Source organism: Coturnix japonica, chromosome 17 (genome assembly GCF_054131305.1).
Source record: "Coturnix japonica strain WE chromosome 17, WE-NBRP24, whole genome shotgun sequence".
Classification (NCBI taxonomy): domain Eukaryota; kingdom Metazoa; phylum Chordata; class Aves; order Galliformes; family Phasianidae; genus Coturnix; species Coturnix japonica.
The window spans coordinates 9,026,675-9,048,133 of record NC_140679.1 but is presented as its reverse complement, the minus strand read 5'-3'; positions in this window follow the sequence as shown (position 1 = coordinate 9,048,133).

Genomic DNA, 21,459 nt, shown 5'->3' with positions numbered 1-21,459 from the left:
GCTGGAGCACCTCCCCTATGAGGACAGGCTGAGGGAGTTGGGTTTGTTCAGCCTGGAGAAGAGAAGGTTGCGAGGTGACCTCATTGCAGCCTTTCAATACCTGAAGGGAACTTACTCCCAGGAGGGGAGTAAACTCTTCGAAAGGGCTGATAATAGCAGGACTAGGGGAAATGGTTTTAAGTTGAAGGAGGGAAGATTTAGGTTGGATGTTAGGGGAAAGTTCTTTACTAGAAGGGTGGTTAGGTCCTGGAACAGGCTGCCCAGTGAGGTTGTGGATGCCCCGTCCTTGGAGGTGTTCAAGACCAGGTTGGACAGGGCCCTGGGCAACCTGATCTAGTAAATGTGTATGTTTGGTGGCCCTGCTAGGCAGGGGGGTTGGAACTACATGATCCTTGAGGTCCCTTCCAACCCGGGTAATTCTGTGATTCTGTGATTCTGTGAAGGGAAGCATTACTGGACATGCTGCACAGCAGGGGTTAAGACTGGAGGTGGTCAGGGCTGTAGTGACCATGCCCTCCTAGAGTTCCTCATCTCAAGGAATGCGGGCCTGGCAAAAAGCAAAGTCAGGACCCTGAGCTTCAGGAGAGTCAGCTGCAGGCTGTTCAAAGAATTCTTGGACGAGAGACACTGGAAAACTGTTCTTAGGGGCAAAGGGTTCAAACATCCCTTTGTGTGCACCTGTGTGCAGCCCAACTCCTCAGCACAGCCCTGTGCAAGCACACATTTGTGCCACCGCATCCACGCACTATCTATGTGCTCACACACACTCACACAACCACATCCCTTAGTGCAGCCCTGTGCGCACACACACTCACACATGTGTAACCCCTTCCTTTCACTCCCAAAGTGCACGCACACACTGGTACCACAATGTCCTTGTGCAGCTCCAACACTCTGCACACCCCTGTGCACGTACATATATGTGCATGCTCGTCCTTGCACACATACCCACAGACCTACACACACCTGAGCAACACCACTGGTTTGTACACTCATGGACACAAATGTGTGTACAACACCATCCATGCACAAATACACACACACGGATCCCCACTGCTTTGCACAATGCTGTGCACACTCACGTGTGTCATGCACTGATTTCCCATCCAGTCCTCGAGGGGTCACTTACTTAGGACAGGAGTGCAGGGGAGCAGCCAGAAGCTGTTTGCATTCCCTGCTGTCTGCTGGGCAGCTTTGCTGGAGATGCTTGAGTTGCTTTGCTTTTCCTTGGGAGGTGGGAAGGAGCTTTGAATTTGAGGCACATCCCGTGCCAGAGCATCCCGATGGCACAAGGGGGATCAGGGCCCCTCTATTGGCTACCTCGGTGGCTTGCAGCAACTGGAACTTTTTGCCTATTGAGAAAGCTAAAAAGTGTGAGTTCCTCCTGACCCATATCAACAAAAATCTCAACCATAAAAAAGAGACGTCTTCGTATTCAAGCAAATGACAACAGTAAGACCATGCATGTTGTTTTGTTGTATTTCCTCTGTAATCATGGGGAGGATATGAAGAAGTGGTATAATTCATCCACTTCTGCACTTCAGGCACAAGTTCCTTAGAATTGGAAGAGACCCTTAAAGGCCATCTAGCCCAGCTCCCCTGCAATAAAAAGGGACATTCACAGCTAGATCAGGTTGCTCACAGCCTGGTCATTAGTCATCCCAGAGGCAAAACACACACTGAATGATCTCTCCTTCAGTCATAAATCCTTGGAGACAACAGCATTGACACTGCATGTTACTGAAGCAGTAAAAGAAATTGCTCCTGTAACTCTCCTTGTGTTAAGTAAAATGATGATAAAAAGCAATGGAATGCTTTGGCAGGACACCAAAACCATCCTCCTTCCTTGATATCTGCTGCAATGGAACCTTCCACTGGAAGAAAGCCTCTGATGACTTGTCACCCCAGAGAGGTCAGCTTTAGAAGCAGGACTGCTGCACAATAGAATGAACTGGAGCTCCTTAGCATCTCTTACATCCAGGAGGGGTGTGATCAGACCCACCTATCACCTTCAGGTGCGCTTTCTGACACCTTGTCTGACTTCACTGTCACTGTGCCAGCATCCTCAGGCTTAACCTGCTTCACACATCCAGTGTGCAGCAATTGCCAACGTTCTTGATGTCATTGTAATTGTTGGTGTAAAGGAGGTTGCCATTCAGGAACCATTCCACGTCCTCGTCATTATGGGACAGCTCGCAGGAGAAGACAGCAGAGCTCTCTTCTTCAATTTCTACATCCTGCAGGTGCTTCGTTACTTCTACATTGCGGGCTGTGGGGAAACAAGGTGAACTGTTACCACTGTTACTATAAATCATACTGGGATGTGGTAGAATGGTTGGACTAGATGATCTTTGTGTAATCATCTATGTGAAGATAATACATGTATAAAGTTAGCAGGAGAGAACGGCAGAAGTCAACCTCAAGAAGAGAAATCTGAGGTGAAATAGGACATGGAAGAGGCCACCCTCCCTGCTCATACCTTCAGCTGTCAGCGTGGCCTCAGTCTCTGCAATTCCTGCCTTGCACTTGTACCCACCAGCATCATCGGGCTTCAGCTTCAGAATTCTGAGCTCTACTGAATGCTTATCCCTCTTGATCTTGTACTTCTCAGAGGGCTCGATGGGTGTGCGGCCCTTGAACCATTTCACAACCTTTGGAGAAGGCCTGAAGTCACAGGACAGGATGACAGAATGACGTTCCAAAGCTGTCTTGTCCTCCAACTTCCTGGTGATTTCTATATGGTAATCTGCAAAGCAGGGGTGGAAGAGAAGAAAGGATGAGGACAATTGGAAGAAGAGGAAAGTCTCTTGCGTGTATTCCATTCCAATTAATGTCAAGTTCACAATGGTTCTTTGAACGACTCTAAAGATAAAACAAACGATTGTCTATAGGGAATGCCATTGACTACATTTCTATGAAGTAATACTGTACAGTATCTACCAAATGCAAGGTCCAGCTCTTGTTCTGTGCTTATTAAATTGCTCCCAATTGTTGAGGCTTTTATTCAAATAAGAGTGAGTTGAAAATATAACAAGTACTTTAGGATGTGAATGGATAATCTTACGCTGGGGACAACAGCAGATAAAAAGCCTGCAAGTTTCTTTCAGATGAAATCAATGACAAACCACACCAAATTTAGGTGCTACCAAACTTAAACTTGTCTAGTTCAGAAATACAATTAATTTCACCTGATTTGACTTCTTTGCTATAGCCAAGGACAAAACCTCAGCTCTGTAAATCTGAATAGTAAGCACATCACAGCTATTCAAACACATCTTTTACTGAGATGCAGCTGTCTCATTTAGTGTCCAACGACTTTGAACTGGAAATGGAGCAGACCAAAGCAGAATCTAAACATGGCTTCTACAAGGACTGATCAAATGCGGCCACCGTCAAATTCAAAGTATCTGATACAGAAGGATCACACTCACTGTCAGACAAAACCTCTTTGGAGAGGTGAACTGACTGCCCTGTTCACCCCCACTTTGGAAATAACTGCACTCATTTCCTACCTGCTCCCAGCAGTGTGGGATGGTGGGATAGCATCACACTTCCCACACTAAGCATCCCACCATGTCACTTGTTCCACCTAAACCTCAGTCCCAAAACAAAAGGGGAACTCGCTTCTGAACCCTCTTCACTTCATTTCAGATGTCTTATATGCTTGATCTCCAACCCACCCCCCACTCAGGAGAAAGACCCCCCGCTTACACCCTACCATCTTGTTGCATTCTGATGTTGTCATCAGCCTTCAGCTTGTTGTCCTCTTTGTACCACTGGGTCTGAACCTCATCGTGTGAAATCTCACAGACAAAAGATGCACTCCCATATTCATTCACTTCCACATCTTCCAGTGCTTTAACAATCTTGATATCTCCAGCTGTGAAACAGTAGAGATATATTTGTCAGGGTATTTCCAGAACTGAGTGCAGCATCTTTTCCTTACACATATTTGCATAGAAAATAAGTAGGATTATGTTTTATTCTAAACCATCATCCATTCCTGAGTCATTTCCCTTTTCAACACAGTCAATGCATTATTGCCCTTGAACTTAAAGATAGACTTACTAGCTACAATGGAGCTCCCTGCAAACAGTTTTCATGGAAACCAGAATCTCATTTATTCTAAAACCTTTCAAGCAAAATTAAGGGTAGAAAAACAATAGAACTGACTGAATCTTTAAGGTCATTTAGTTCCAGTCCCCCCGCTATAGGCAGGGACACCTCCCTCCACACCAACTCTTCTCCTCAGGGTCAAGGCTTCTCTCAAATCATTCTCCTCTAAGCCTGTGCCTGTGCTTGGGATTGCCCTGACCCAGGTGCAGGGCCTTGTACTTGGCCACACTCAAGTTCATGAGGCTGCCAAGGGCCCACCTCTCCAGCCTGTCCAGGTCCCTCTGAGTAGCATCCCTTCCCTCTAGCACATCAACAGCACCGCTCAGCTTGGTGTCATCTGCAAACTTGCTGAGGCTGCATTTGATTCCACTCTCCATGTTGCCTACAAAAATGTTAAATAACACTGGTCCCAACACCACCCTCCACCTGGACACTGAGCTATTGACTGCAGCTCTCTGAGTGTGACCATCCAGACAGTTCCCTATCCTGCAACTGGTCCATCCATCAAAATCATTTTTCTCCAGTTTGGTGACCAGGATGTCATGCAGGACGGGATCAAATGCTCTGCACAAGTCCAAGTAGATGATGTCAGTTGCTCTCCCATTATCCACTGATGCTGTTACTCCATCATGAAAGGCCACCAAGTTTGTCAGACATGGCTTGACCTTGATGAAGCCATATTGGTTACCACCAATTACCTCATCTTTATTTTCCAAACTATGCCAAGGAGAACTAGACAGAACTCTACAGTGTTGTGTCACTACAAACCTGTCTGAACCATTGGCTTCTCTGCATGCTCATCACTAGTCTCTCCTTAGCTTGTGTGCCTACAAACAATGTATGGGGAATGTCAGCCACAAATCTTACCTAGGGGACATCTTTGCTTCAAAATCCTTTGAACATCACACAATCCCTTTTAACTCTCCAGGTCTGCATTTAGTTATGTCAGAATCAGGCCATATTTCTGTGCTGCTATATCCCTTTCCTTCTGAAGGGCCTGGATACAACTTGGATTAACCTCAGGAGAAGAGTTCCTGCATAGAATCATAGATTTACCCAGGTTGGAAAAGACATTGAAGATCATCAAGTCCAACCGCAGCCTAACCAGTACCCTAACTCTAAAAACCCTACACTAAATCATATCCCTGAGTACCACATCCAAAAGGCTCTTAAACACAACCAGGGATGGTGATTCAACCACCTTTCTGGGGAGCCTATTCCAGTACCTAAAATCTCTAGTATCTAAATCTCTCTAAAAGAGCACAGGTATTAATCTGACCAGAAAGGTTCCTGTTTGTTCATAAAATGAGCCTTTTCCGCTCCATCTTGCATAGGCCACTGGGCACAGGGTAGCTGGGAGACCACAGAAAAAGTGGTTCTGTGAGCAATATGGAAACTACTGCCTAATCCAACTCCTCCAATCTCTGCGCTCTGCCAGCATGTCTAAATAGGGTGGCAGATACACACAGGAGATAAATATTTCCACTTCCCTCAGCCAACACTGCTCTGAATTTCTATGGGACACACAGTTAGATGAAAAGGCATTTGACAAAGAAGGAAATGAAAGAGTTTAATCTGCTGTGTCATTCTCTCGGTAGCCAGAATAACTAACCCTCGCCAGTGTTAGTTCAAAGAATAGGCAGATTTTATCTCCTGACATGAGCAGTAATTCAAAGAAGCTGGTATATGATCCAGTATCCTGCATATTCACTGCAGGCAGGCAAAGACATTATGAGATAAGGGAGATCTACACATCACTTGTTATGAACACCTCATAAAGATAAAACCACACACAAGAGGAGAGTTTAGGAAGAGGACCACTCTTGGACTACTTTCCAAGAGGCATCAATTAGTAACTCTCTTCGCTCATTTTTCACACTACTCCACAGTGTCCTCCTGAGCCCCCTTACTCCTGTTGCCAACTGCTGATGCAGGGAATCCTGAGGAACCAAGGATTCATAGTTGTTCCATCAGTAGTCCTTGGTCAGCTCTCCCTCCCTGCCCCTTCTGTTTTGATCCCACTAACCAAATTTTAGTTAGTCTGAAAAGAGGATGGAAACCTCCGCAGCAATTAGTTTCTAAATATCTTGCAATGGGCAGCTTGTAGGAGCCCCATCTCAATGCCCACAGCACAGGAGGCAGGACTGCTTAGCCCATGCACTAGTGCATTTACCAGCACAGATGTAAGCCCAGATCTATGCACACCAAATCCAGGCTCTCAGTTTGCACAAGGAGGCATCCATGGAGCTGAAGTATTAGGCAGATATTGTGGTGGGGCAGCAGTTATTGAGACGCCAGACAGAAAGGACACAGATAACGTGGCAACTCAGCTTTACCATTATGACTGATGATGGAACATCTAATTTCACTGCTCAAAAGAGAACTTCCATATAACTGGAAAGAATGAAATTCACAGGGGAAACCACACACAGACACACACAAAAGCAATACAAAGGAGATGAAGGATGGTTCACATACTAGTGATTCACTCTGAGACGCAAGCAAATGAAAGAGTATCCCCAACCATTTGCCTCCTGAAATGCTAAATATATAAACTCATTGCTGTGATAACTCTGCCAGACGTGAGTCATACACTGTAAAACCTTATGGGGTCAATCAGTTTAACTTCATAAATTCATTACACCAACAAAAACAGACCATCGTGTCCAGGCTGGTTCATTTCAGCTCTTCAAAGCTGTTGGTAAAACTGCCTGAGAGCTGAAATGCTTACCAGCAAAAGCTAAAAACTGTAAATCAAATGTAATAGGCTGGCTTTGTCTACTGTATAGAAATGATGCCTGAAAAAAAGAAAATAAAAAAGAACGTAAACCAGAACAAATGGAATGGCTACATAAAACAGCCAGTACTGAAACAGCAACCCAACCTGGTTGCAGAATGAGAGAGAAAATGAGAGTTCACCAAAGTCATGGGACAGGACACATGTTCATGCTAACACTGAACCCAAGTGGCCACATGAGGACAGCATCTAGTAGGAAATCAGAAAAAAGCATCCTTTCATACGTCCCTTGGGAAGGTGGCATCTACCAGGGCACAGCAGACCCATGTGTTCAGTAACAAGTCTGATGCTTCAGAGCCCAATGATGAGCTACAAACTGGGGTTTAACCAATGCAACACATGGAGGGAAAATCTGTCTTGAGCATAAAGAAGAAAGAGAAAGGTACCCAAAAGGACTAACCAAGAAATGCCCAAACTGCCCATGAAGCATTTCTTCCCGTGGTGCAAAATACCACAAGAGGATTTATTTGCTCTTTCAGTTAAACATAAAATGAACCTTTAGGGTAGCTGATGTCTTGTCTTAGGCTGCTCAGCATGTGGATGTTCCCTGATCTTCATATTCACACTTGTGAATAATGAGACTTCTCTTATTTCCCTGGGAAGTAATGCCCACTTTTTTACTTTGACAGAGCTCCTTCCCATCCTAGAAGGGAAAATATCAAGTCAGATCTCCATTAGTCCTTCCATCTCTGCACTCAGCAAAGGGAGCCTTCAGATCTATGCTTAATTCACCCACTCCCCTAGAATTAATGGAACTGTGCTTACTGGAACATATGCTGAAGCTTAAGCACAGTGCAGTGTTTTCAACATGAAGGAATGGCTATAGAACATGCATAAATTCTGGCTGACCTATGACAGCTTAAAGCACTGCGGAGGACTGTTAACAAGCCTGTTTGGACATCACCTTGAATAAATGACGTTATCCCCAAGTAAGGGAAGGAACAGCTGAGCACCGGGGAGGTACACAAAGTGCCAGAGCAAATTCTCACACTGTCAGGTGCAAAGAAAACTGAGATTTCACCCCAAAAACCCAGTTCACAACAAGGCTACAAAATCCCAGCTGAGAATTTCTGTGTTAGACTTGAAGCTCAAGACTGTACTGTAGTTCAACCAACAATATTTTGTGCAGCATGACCTAAAAAGTTCACAATAAAACCAAAACAAACTTCAATTTCAACTTGATAAATGAACTCAGGACATAATAACAAAGAGTGCTGATCTGGGCAAATAAAAGAGCATAAAGAAAAGAGAGCAGTGAAAAAGCTATCAAGGAAAAGCTCAGACTCGCATCCCTTGGAAGTGAAATTAAAGGCTCTCATTCATTTCCAGAGAAGTCAGAAAGGAAAATACCATTACATGCCATACCTTGAACCACTTGACGTCCATGTTGGGCCTGGACAGCTCACACTCAAATGTGACCTTGTCCTTCTCAATGACGCTACTGTCTGCCAATGGTTTGCTGATTTTCACAGGCAATTCTGAGAAGGAGAAAGAAGAATGTGGATTTAGTTGGGAACTTAGTTTTGTTCATAACCAGGTCCATGGGTGCTGTTAAATGGATCCTTCCAGATGGAAAAAACATTTCAGGTGGCCTCCTAGATTTTACCCCTTTTTGTGTTGCACGCAAGACTGAAAAAAAAAATTACTTCTGCAAAGTTCTTCTTGTCATAAGGAAACAAATATTTGGGGAATGGCAGAACCAGGTAAAATTTTCCTTCACGTCAAGAAAGTATAAATTTCACTCTCATGCTCTTGGTGTGGTTTCTGCTATGATTATTTGGACTAATTAAGCTTCTCCCTGATGAAAGCCTAGAAGTATATCACAAGAAGGACCAACTTACCCGTGACCTTTTATTTGTCTTACTGAAGCATCTCCTCCTGACCAAAACTGACAATAAAAGATTCAGCCAGACTACAGGTTTGAGCAGCTGAGTTGTTTCTAGGATCTCCTGCAATCTCAAGCTTGGAACACACACTTGTCTTTTGACTAAGTGTCTCTTATAGTGCAGTAAAACAACAGGTTTTCACACGGCGATTCCTCATTTACCTTGATCTGAAATCATTCTCAAACCATGTGGGATCAGTCCAGGGAGAAGGGGAGGAGAGGGGAAGGGAAAGGGGAAGTCCACAGTCCTCTAAAATCAGGCTTCTTAGCCTAAAGCTCAACAGCAAATAGCAGTCCACTTCCCCACATTGCTAGACTCCGAGCATTTAAAGAACATCAGCTGACCTCATTATGAGCTCTAACATAGCCAAAGGAATTCATATATTCAAATATTCTCTTGAGTGATGAGAAATATGGAGCATAACTTCAGACTTCTGCTGTTAAACTCTCACTTCTATCATAAACCAGAGTAAGAGTTCAATGCTGTTTTAGATGGAGGACTCATATTTTAAATAACTCATCTCATTAAGGCTTGGATTCCCTACTACAATTAGTTAAATTCCAGTTTGGATCATGCTTCACCTTGGATCACTTAGGGCTTCAGCCACTTATTGGAACTAACTCAATTTGTCTACAGAGAAGCTGTTTTCTATAGCAACAATAAGCTGTGATTGCAACTGGATGTCGGGAGAGCACAAATCCCGCAGTTATCCTGTACCAACATCCTCTCCTTCCATCAGAACAGCAAGTTTTTAAACCAGACTCATGCAAGCTTGCATGACACACCTTGTGTAAAACTGTTGGCAGCCATCAGGACAGCCAGTTGCTTCCTGTATAGACACTGTTCCATCAGTTTTGGTTTTTTGTCTCGCTAGAACAACAGCCAGTGTCTGAAAACTCCCACAACTGAAGCAACCACGCTGATATACCGCAGTCACTGGAGGTGCTCAAGAGCCACGGGTATGTGGCACTGGGGACGTGGTTAGTAAGTCCAGTGAGGGTGGGCTGGGTTGGACTCAGCTATCTCAGTGGTCTTTTCCAGCCTTGGGTGCAACTTGTAAGAGGGAATGAAGCAGCAAACTGCCCAGCACTGAGCTGCATTCTTCTGACACATGGTATCAGTGAACTGCTGTATTTCCCTATCTTCTCTGGAGCTATTGATCTAACCTAACTGAAAAAGTAAGCCTGAACCTAGATATAAATCAGGATCATAGTCACCCATGGTTGCTTATATATTCAGAAAGACACTCCAGAGGGTAATTCAGCGCATCTAGAAATTAAAGTAGAAGTTCCTTAGTCAAAAATATTCCACAGCCAGATTTTCACCTCGCTACCACTACATTAAAAAGGAGAATCCAACTTGTGGTGTGGGTCATTGATGTTGTTCCGGGGGGAATTGTGGCTGTTCCATGCCCACAGGGTAGAAGACAGCCAGTCTTCCTCTAAGCCACATAAAAAGCTGCTTAGTGCTCCCAAAGCGAATGCTCACCAGTTGTTTCCAACTTGAAGGTCATCTTCTGGCCAGCAGCCTCGCAGATGTATTCTCCAGCATCTTTCTTCTCCAGCTGCTCCACAACCAGACGCCGTGTTTTGCCCACAGATTCCATTCTGAACTTTCTGGAGGAGGCAAGCAGTCTTCCATCCTTGTACCATTTTACTTCGGTTGGATCCTGTGCTACTTCACAGCTGAGGGAGGCACTTGCTGCCAGGGCAGCACTCACCTCTTTCTGCACCTGCTCCTGGTTTATAAACACAGGTTTTGGCTCTGAGGGAAGAAAAGAAAAAGTATTGACTGAGGGACCGAAATGAGACCAACTTGCAGGTTTGTATGTACAGGTTGGAACAGGTTTAGGTTACCACTTGTGCCCAAACTAATAGCCTTCACTAGAGAATATCAGCTCTTCTGTTGAAACAAAGTGTCAAATCTAGGCAAGAAAGAACCTAGGAACTGAAGGAACCAAGAGGGTCCTTGAACACCAGTCCCATGGTTGCAAGTCACTATGCAAACATATTGAACCCAAAAGAACATCTGTCCTGCAGGCAACCAAAACCTGAGTTCCTTTTACTTAAGACCCACTGTGAAACATCAAAACACATAAACATGTGATAGTCAAACCACTGGCTGCCTTTTCATGACCCAGAACAGTACTCCTGGCTTCCTGAACAGACTCCTCATGGCCTCTACCATTGCCACAACTGTGACTGTCAAAGGCACAAAGGAAATATGCTCACCAACGCAGTCCTTTGTTCTTTGTGTGTGATTTGCAGATATCTATCTTACTTTGAGCTCTGGCAATAGTCAGCTCTACCAGGTCTCTTACTGTGAGTAGCAGACTCACCTATCCAGATGCAGCCTCCAACATAAAGGCATAGTAAAAAGGCAGTGTACTACTAGGAGAAGTTCCTGCTTCTCCTGCCATGAAAGGCTGCACGTAGAACATGCACTCCAGCCTCACTGCACATACTTATCTTAGTCAAATGTTTAGGTGAACAAGAATTACAGTTTGGGATCTCAGGCACAGGAGAGATTTGAATAATATCTTGAATATTGCTTCCACTGTACATATATTACTAATTATTGCTCTACAGACAGACTGAAACAGGTCTTTGTGTCATACTGAAACCAAATACTTTCTACAAACCCAGGCAATCAAGTCTAGGGAAAAAACCTCAGCACAGACTACAGTGATCCAGGTGCAGTATAATAGAAACTAGATTTTACTTTACTGTTCCCTGCTGTATTTCATACAACACCTGTCTTACCTGTGACATGAATCTTGAAGGTGAGTTTCTGGCCAGCAGCCTCGCAGCTGTACTCCCCTGCATCTTTCTTCTCCACCTGGCTCACCACCAGCCGACGCTGTTTGCCCTCTGACTCTACCTTGAACTTCTTGCTCGAGGTGATCAGTTTCCCCTCCTTTTATCACTTGACCTCTGTGATAAAATGTTTGCTCATTAAGACCGGGATGTGGTAGCATTGTGGTGGAGTGCTTGTTCATTAGGACCGGGATATAATGGTGGAATATGGAGGCCACAAAGGTTGCAGAACACTCTAATTTTATGGGTAGATTGTGTACTCTGCGTAGTTACAGGCAAAGCGCGCCCCGATGGATACAAAGTTCCACGGAAGGACCAACCAAGGAACGACACACCAAGTCGCACGATCACAACCGACCAATTAAAGGACAATACGCTCGGGATGGACAATACAAAAGAAGTTGCAAGGGACGGGACGGCGCGGCAGTTGGAGGAACAATAATCCCCCTGTCGCCCAGCACTGAATTGCCTTTTAGTTTTACCCGCTACAATTAATAAAAGTTTATAATTGGAACATTATTGGCTCATTGCTTATAAATTGATGACAACCTCCATCTTCTCCTGGGCCACCTCGCAGCTCAGCGTGGCATTTTCTGTTGTTGCAGCCTTCACCACCTTCTGTACCTTCTCCTTGTTTGTAAATACAAATTCTGGCTCTGAAAAGAGAGAGATACATTAGTTTGGCCTCTTGAAAGAAGAGCAGGTTTTGGGGAAGGAGTCAGAAAAATGAATCAGTTCTCCCAGTCTGATGCCCCAAGAGAATGATGTGGAGAGAAGTTGTGCAATTTATGGATGCCCCATCCCTGAAAACATTCAAGTCTAGGCTGGATGGGTGTTAGAGCAACCTAGTCTCAAAGAATGTGTTCCTTTCCAGGACAGATTGGAACTGGATGATCCTCCAGGTCCCTTCCAACAAAAGGCATTCTGTGATGCTTCTTGTATGACTCTCATGACTCTTTCGTCCCCTAGCTGCCATTTACTTATGTCTTCAAAACATCAACTTATACAAAACATTCCTGTAGTATTCTCTCCCATGCTAAATGAGCCCTTCCAAGACAAAAACATGTTACATAGAGCACACCCCCTAGTGCTTGACACAAAGCCCCTGTTCTGAAACTTCCTGAGACGCAGCTGCATTGCAGAGTTGTTCTAGTGGTACAGGCACGTGGGAATGGAGAAGTGCAATCAGAACTTTCTTGTCTATGGCCTCATTCCCACAGCAAAAGGAAATTCCTGAAGATTTTAAAAGATGGAGCTGCCTCACAACTGTATTTAGAATAATTTGTTCAATTTCCTCATCAGAAATTAACCACCCCAAAGTTCAGCTCCAAAAATTTTAAGCATAGCAGGGAAAACTTACAAACTAATGACCGTTTTCTAAAACATTCTAGAATGAAAGGCCAAAATGCGTTCTCTCTCACCTGTGACATTAATCTTGAAGGTGAGTTTCTGGCCAGCAGCCTCGCAGCTGTACTCCCCTGCATCTTTCTTCTCTACCTGGATCACCACCAGCCGACACTGTTTGCCCTCTGACTCCACCTTGAACTTCTTGCTCGAGGTGATCAGTTTCCCCTCCTTGTACCACTTCACCTCCATCTTCTCCTGGGCCACCTCGCAGCTCAGCGTGGCATTTTGAGTCAGTGCAGCCTTCACCTCCTTTTGTACCTTGTCCTTGTTTGTAAACACGTCTTCTTTCTCTGCAGGGACATCACAACAGTCACACCATTTTGCTGTAGTCTGCTGCAGAGCTTACTCCAGTTCCCCATTTTCATTATACTTGCCCTTCACAGGGACCATCATGATGCCTCATTAAGACAGGAAAATACTTTCCCCTCTATTTTGCCTTGGGAAATGAATAGGCATATCATTTCATATCATATCATAAATCTAAACATTTCGCAGTCTGATAGCAGATTTGGACATGAGATTTAGAACACCTGCATGCACTGCTGAACCTCCTCCCTTCTCTTTGTTTCTTCTGATGTCTCTCTACATTTCCAGTAAATCAGAAGGGAATGGCCCTCTAGAACAGGTTGCCCAAGGAGACTGTGGATGCTCCATCCCTGCAGGCATTCAAGGCCAGGCTGGATGTGGTTCTGGGCAGCCTGGGCTGCTGGTTGGCAACCCTGCACATAGGAAGAAGGGGGTTGGAACTGGATGAGCACTGTGGGCCTTTGCAACCCAGGCCATTTATTAGTCTGATTAGTGGCATTTTCCACCTCATTGTGTCATTCAAATTTTGTAACCAGATCTCAAACACCTCCCCTTTTCTCACTCCTTGCATGCCTGGTGTGCTCTTGCACTGTAACCCTGCAGACACCAGCTGACTACAAGAGCTGCACAAGTTACCCTCCTTGCCTATTGTTTGTTGCAGTAATTCATTCCTGGATGGAAAAGCACATGTAGAAAAGTGTTGCTATGACACTAGATGACAAAGAAAGTCCTATAGCCAAAATGTTTTGCACCAGAGAGGCTGTAAGTTGATCCTCCAAATGCAAGACACACAAAATGAAGTGTTCCTTTATCTCTGGGATTCCAAGCATTTTCTCACCTCTGACTTTCACTTGGAATGTTGCTTCGTCATCTTTTGTTTCACAGCTGTAGCTCCCTTTATCTTTCAGGGTCACATTTTTGACCATGAGCTTGCGGTGCGTCCCCTGGGAGATGATGGTTGTCCTCTGGTCCTGCTTCACCTCTATTTGATCTTTCTTCTATACGACAGCTCCGCTTGCAGCTGACACCTCACACACCAGCTCCAGGTCTTCAGAAGGACTGACTGATATTTCTGGAGTCGTTTTGGACTTGCTGACAAAATTAATGGCTTCATCTGAAGAAAAAAAGAGAAAGTGGTTTACATCCTGACTCAGGCTTATTCAGCACAGCATTAAGATACAGTTAGAACTGATTGTAATGTCTCTGCTCATTACATCTGGGGGATCAAGTTTCACCTCTGGAGGTACTCACATACAAACGTGTGCTTGATTCTCTTGTGTAAGGAAAGAGTAAGTTCTATGCAGACAGTTCTTATTTCTTCTAATCAATTCTGTATTCTGCACATGTTCTTCTGAAGCTAAAATGAAGGCAGCTAAGTAACCTGTTTGCAATACATGAACAAACCAATTCAACACCTTGTCTCTAAGCTAACAAGCAGCGTTTGATGAGCACATCAGTATTTCATGCCCTTCATTCCATCCAGACTGTATAGGCAATAACTATGCTGGTATTAACAAGGATAGCAATTACAAGCAAAATGGTAGAAATACAGAAGATATAAGGAAAAGGGAACTCACCAGAGCTGAGGCGATCCTCCCTGGTGAGCGATCTCCAAGAGATGCTGCCTCAGTGAGGGTCAGCCCTTAAATGAGGTCTCAGAGGAGGTGGAGTCGAACTCCACCCCTCCAGGGAGCACAGCTACATAACTTTCACCTGTGCTCCCACAGCTGACCCCACACTTGCCTCAGCTGATCAATCAGTGGTTCACATTGTGATCTCCCATACACTCCACCCCTTCACAACGTGAACCAATGATTAGGTGAGTTCCCCTTATTACAGAGACCCAATCACGACGCTGATACAATGTCCCGTCGCATTAGATGTTGATATTATTCAAATGATGATGATTGGATGGGTGTTTATGATCTTCCATGGGCCAGTGCTTGATAGATGTTACCGGAGACAAATCATCTTGAAGTGCAGGTCCGTCTGCGTTTCATCAGTCCAGAGTAATGGTCCTAGAGGCTTAGAATCAATCTTAAGGGGAGTAATATAGATGTTTCAAGGGTACTAGGAGGGGAAGATCCGCCCTCCAGGGCAAGATACAGGCCGTATTCTTATCTTGGGTCAATACTTCTGCTTGTACTGGATTATGTCCCGGCCTCCGATACCATACCCTCTGGCCAGATATCTGTGGCTGTATAACTATATCTGGCACCAGAGGAGGAGTCTTGATCTGCCATAGGGACATAATAGGTGTTCCTTTAGCAATAAAGGCCGGAGTATTGACCACGATGTCAGTAGGCCATGTACCTATCACCGAGGGGGTGACTGAACCTCCCACCTCCAATAATCTCCCCCAAGGTGCAAGTAGGCCACACCATTTGGGTCCTACCTGCACCTTCCAAGGCCAATTTATCTTATGGATTCCCGGTTCTAAATTCTCAGGGGCAGGGAGCAGAAGATTATTTTCAGTACCAACCTGCGGTTTTACCTTATTATCGGTGCCTGTAATTTGGATCCTAAGAGGGGAGGCCCATATAGTTTGTAACATTTTCAGGGCACTGGGTCTGCCATCCCGAGGTCTTTCATTCAGGTCCCGCACGGTTTCATATAATCTTTTTGTCCACCCCTGCAGGGACTGAGAGTCTGTTTTCAGGGCAGCCTTAAGGATACCATTATAACGTTCAATAAGGCCTGCCCCTGTTGGGTTATATGGCAGGTGGAATCACCATTCAATGTTGCTTTCTTCTGCCCAGCGCTGTATCATCGCTCCAGTGAAGTGAGTCCCTTGGTCACTCTCGATAACTTGAGGTGTCCCGTATGCAGACATCAGTTTAGTAAGTGCCTTAATTGTGTATGCTTGATTTGCCTTTGGTACAGGATAGGCTTGCAGAAGTCCACTTACAGTGTCAACGCAGGTCAGGGCATATCTCGCCCCCTCAGACCGAGGGAGAGGCCCAATGTAGTCGACCTGCCATCTCTGAAGAGGACTATATCCTCTAGCAATGTGGGATGTTGTTTCAGGCAACGGTCTCGGTCTCATCTTTGAGCAAGCATCGCAATCCTGACATGCTTGAACGATATCAGATAGTTGTACAGGCAGCCCCCATGCTTTAGCAGCTGCCCACATTATCTTCTGTCCAGCATGCCGTAGCTTCTGATGTAACCAACGGGCAATATTTTCAGATTGTGAATTCTCAATCCATCGGATTCGGGCCAGTGTGTCAGCTTCATCATTTCCTGGTGACTGCAAGGGTTGATGACCAGAGACATGGTAGACACATACTGTCCTGTGTTTGACCGTATTCCAAATGTCTACCCACATGTCTTTACCCCAAATCGGTCGGGCGTGGATAGTCCATTCCTGGGTAGCCCATTGCGTAATCCACAGAGTGAGCCCCCGGTACACAGCCCAACTATCTGTACAGATGTTCAGGACGCCGTCACCAGGTTCTTTAGTTATAACCATCCACACGGCTCGCAATTCTGCCCATTGGCTGCTTTGACCATCCCCCTCATCAAACCAGATGGTCTCAGTAGAGGGATGGTATGCTATTGCTCGCCACTTGCTCGGGTTGCCTCTGCTGGACCCATCCGTATACCAGGCATCTTCAGGAATAGGATATCTTCCTTCCTGAACGGGACTCTTCTCTGGTGGAGCAACCATCGGTTCTTTTGATGTATCACTGTGATACGTCACTGGGCCTAGGATCTTCTGTAGTTCTTCTTTAAGTGGAGATGAAGACAGACTGCTTCTCTGGCTTAGATAGGCGACCCATCGTGCCACCGTTTGTGCTTGGGCCACCCCCGTCTTAGGAAGGTGAGTCAAATCTCTCACCCACCCCTGGATTGGTAATGAAGTCTTAACTATGACCTCTGCTGTTTGCGTTATCGGCTCTACTGCTTGTAATGCCGAATAGGCAGCCAATAACTGTTTCTCAATCATGCTATATCGTTCTTCTGCTCCGTGCCAAACCTGAGACCAGAATCCAATGGGGGTTTGAACAGAACTCTGGCGTTGCCACAGGCCCCAGCCAAAACCATCTTGAGTAACATGAACATCTAGTTCAGCTGGGAGGGTCGGATCAAATATACCCAACGCCTGAGCTTGTTTAACTGCCAGTTTTGCCTGTTGGAAAGCATCCTGTTCTATCTTTCCCCAATTCCATGATTGACCCTTCTTTGTAAGCTTGTATAATGGCCTTAATAGCTGAGCTAAATGAGGTATAAAGGAGCGCCAATACCCCAATATACCCAAACATTCTTGCAATTGTTTTGATGTTGTAGGGACTGGAAACGCTTGGACTTTATCTACTACCGCACTGGGTAGTACTTTGGTTTTCCCGGACCAAATTACTCCCAGGAATTTTACAGATAGCCCCGGACCTTGCACCTTCTGTGGGTTTATAGCCCACCCTCTTTTCTGCAGGTAAGGTATCAACAAATCTGCTGCTTGTCTCACCGCCTCTAACGAATCGGATGTTAACAGGAGGTCATCAATATAATGATATAAATTGACATTATTTGGCTTTTCCCACTTAGCCAGATCACGTGCCACTAAATTTTGACAAAAAGTGGGCGAATGTACGTACCCTTGGGGTAGGACCTGGAAAGTCCATTGCCTCCCTTCCCATGTAAATGCAAACTGATCTTGCGATTCTTCACTGATTGGAATACTGAAGAATGCATTCGCCAAATCCAAGACACAGTGATATGTTTTGATTTCCCTGCTTAGTGTGTCCATTAGGGAGGCAATATTGGGTACAGCCGCATGAACAGGTGGCGTGACCTTATTTAATTCCCTATAGTCTACTGTCATCCTCCATGTTCCATCCGGTTTTCGCACTGGCCATATTGGGGAGTTATATGGGCTATGTGCAGGCCTTATAATACCCACTCTTTCTAATTCCTGCACCGTCTTTGTTATTTCATCCTGCCCACCCGGGAGTCTGTACTGTTTCACATTAGTAATCCGGCGTGGCTTCGGCAAACAAATAGGCTCATGTTTTGCATGGCCTCTCAATATTGTCTGGATTGCCCGGATACTAATGCATCTCTGCCGCAATCGGAACTCTCCCACTGTTGTATGGAGAGCCAGACCCCACAGGATATCAATTCCTAATATATACTCTGGAATTGGGGCAATGGATACCTTGTACTCCCGTGGTGGAAGACGCCCGACCCCCAGTTTTACCCAGGTTTGGGTGACCGGAATGGTTTGTCCCCCAAAACCTCCAATCATCACTCTATTACCTTTAAATTTAGTTGGGTCTCCATATATTATAGATGTCTCTGCCCCGGTATCAACTAGGGCCATAACCTTCTGTATATTCTTTCGGGACCAGTATATCGTCAGTTCCACATAGGGCCTCCGGTCCCGTCTAGAGGCCCTAGGAGGACTGACATCCCTCGTCAAGCCATGAACTGAGCCAGATTCAAGTCTTTTACCTCCGATACCTCCGGTGTCATAACCCGAGGCACCTGAGGTGGCTTCTTTTTCCTATTTGGAACTATAAAATCTTCTAAATTCCATGTTGTTGTTGGTCGCCGCTCTATAAATCTTATCCCTGGCCTTTTGGGTTTATTCTGAAATTTTTGTTCATCCTTCAGTTGCTTCCACAACTGAAGGAGAACCTGATTGGGCTGCCCATCAATTTTTGAAAACTGAACGCCTGCCCGGAGCAGATCATTAAACATTTGTTTCCGGGATACCCTAACAGGTCCTGCCCGAGAAGTTCGCGGGGCCGATCTTCTGGCTCGCACTATTGGAAAAGCCTCAGCATCCTCAATCACCCTGATATTGCGCTTAGCTCGTAAACGCTCAGTTTCTCCGAGGTCTGCTACCAATTGGGCGGCTTGTTGGACTACTGCCTCTGCGGATACTACTGGATTAAGTATGGAAACCAAGGTTCCATACATATGAGAGGGTGCTTACTGTAAAATTAGGTCCCTCATTCCCGCAGAAAATTTAACCATATCAGGGCTATCGAATGTGTCTTCGTAGATAGCCTCTCTCATACCTAATTCGCGTATATAATTTTGAAGGTCTTCCATAGAAGACCACATCCCTGTGTTTACTGGCATGTCAGTTTTATTTGTCCACACCATGCGGCAAGCAGCCATTATCCATTCTACAATTGAATGGTTTTCTTCAGGGAACTGAGTCCCAGCATACAGTCTCTGCCGAAGGGCAGGATGTACTGTTATTGTGGCCAACTTAGATACTTCGGGGCCACTAACCAGTACACTATCTGCCCCTGAATCCCATAACCGTAATAACCAAGCCGGAACACTTTCCCTTGGCCTTTGCCTAAATCGTTGCACTAGGTCCATGAGTTCAGTAGGCGTATATGGACGGGCTGTTACATGTAAAACAGATTCGGCAGGGGGCCATTGATCAGGAGGCACTCCTGCTGGTCGATCTTGAATTTTCTTTGTTTTTTGAGTTATTACTGGACGGACTTCTAGTGAGTCCATCTCAGATGGTTTTTCTAGATCAGATTTAGTGATCTTATTTTGATTCATTTCTTCAGGATCTTGATCGTCATTAAATGAAATATATCTAATTTGAGGGTTGGAGGAAGAAAATGACGGTTTTTTTCCTGTCAATAGATTGATCTCACCCTCCAATTTTTCAATACGGGCCTTTAACAATTCATTTTCATGTGCAATGTTGTTTGATTTTATCTCTGCCCGATTTAAAGCATTTAATAATGGCCAGGCTGCCATAGATGCAGCCATTCGCTTTTCTTTTGTAATTAAGATATCTTTTTGTAGTCCTAGAAAGTAATCAGTTAGACAATAGGCGTCCATGTTATTTGGTACTCTTAAAGGGCCCCATTGTTCAATAATTGTTGCTAATTGGTAATATGGGGACGCCTCAAAACCTGGAATTTGTCCAGGAAGGCATGTCCCTAAGGGGGTGGTCTTCTCCCCCTTGTACCAATTAAAGATTTTCCACACAAAGGACATTTTTTTTTTTTTCCTTATATTTCTAGATGCCAAGACAGTGGCTCCTGCCTGGCTTGCCAAATGTATTGGCAATAACTATGCTGGTATTAACAAGGATAGCAATTACAAGTAAAATGGTAGAAATACAGAAGATATAAGGAAAAGGGAACTCACCAGAGCTGAGGTGATCCTCCCTGGTGAGCAATCTCCAAGAGATGCTGCCTCAGTGAGGGTCAGCCCTTAAATGAGGTCTCAGAGGAGGTGGAGTCGAACTCCACCCCTCCAGGGAGCACAGCTACATAACTTTCACCTGTGCTCCCACAGCTGACCCCACACTTGCCTCAGCTGATCAATCAGTGGTTCACATTGTGATCTCCCATACACAGACAGAACCTGCCTGAGGAGCAAGCTGATGGCTGTCAGCTACAGGCAGACCTAGCTTTGTACTGCATTTCTTAGAGCAACAACTGTTGCTTTCAGTCACTGAATATACCAAGGCCAATTACTATGCCAGGAACATTTATGGCATCAGTGAACAAAAAATGCGTTAAAAATTGTAATAGACAGGAGCCATTTATTCTTTTATAACTAGGTGACCAAAGAACAACATTCCTTCTAGAGTCAAGCTGTTAAGAACTAATAGCATCAATCAATATCACATAGATAGATTACTTCCCTGCCCTAAGACCATCTTGCGACCATTTGGTGCTCCTAATTAAGCCCTCTTGATGGCATTTTGTCTGAGCCATGCGACATTTTGTGATAGGAGTTACTGCTAGTGTTCCCTTAACCCTACACCAAAGTAGGAGGTATCCATTCTCAGGGAATCATGCAGGCTTCCTCTGTATTTGATGCTCAGAGACAGCCCCTGAACTTTTTAAATCTTAGCTTAGCTCTCATCCAATAATGTTCATCAAACAGTGCAACTTGTCCTTTGGGGATGCCTTTGTTCTGCATCAACCAGTTCCAACGGAGTCTTCTTGGCTTGTTTTAGATCAGTTTTTCAACAGATAAAGCCAGGGTCTTTGAATTACAAAGTGAAATTGCAGAATGCATGATTCTCAACCAAACAGAACAGCAGGTGGGATGCAGGGTGAATACCTGAACCAACACCACCTGCAAGCAATCCTTCAATATCTTAGGAATCTCTAGCCACCCCAAATCCAGTGTTGTGCTT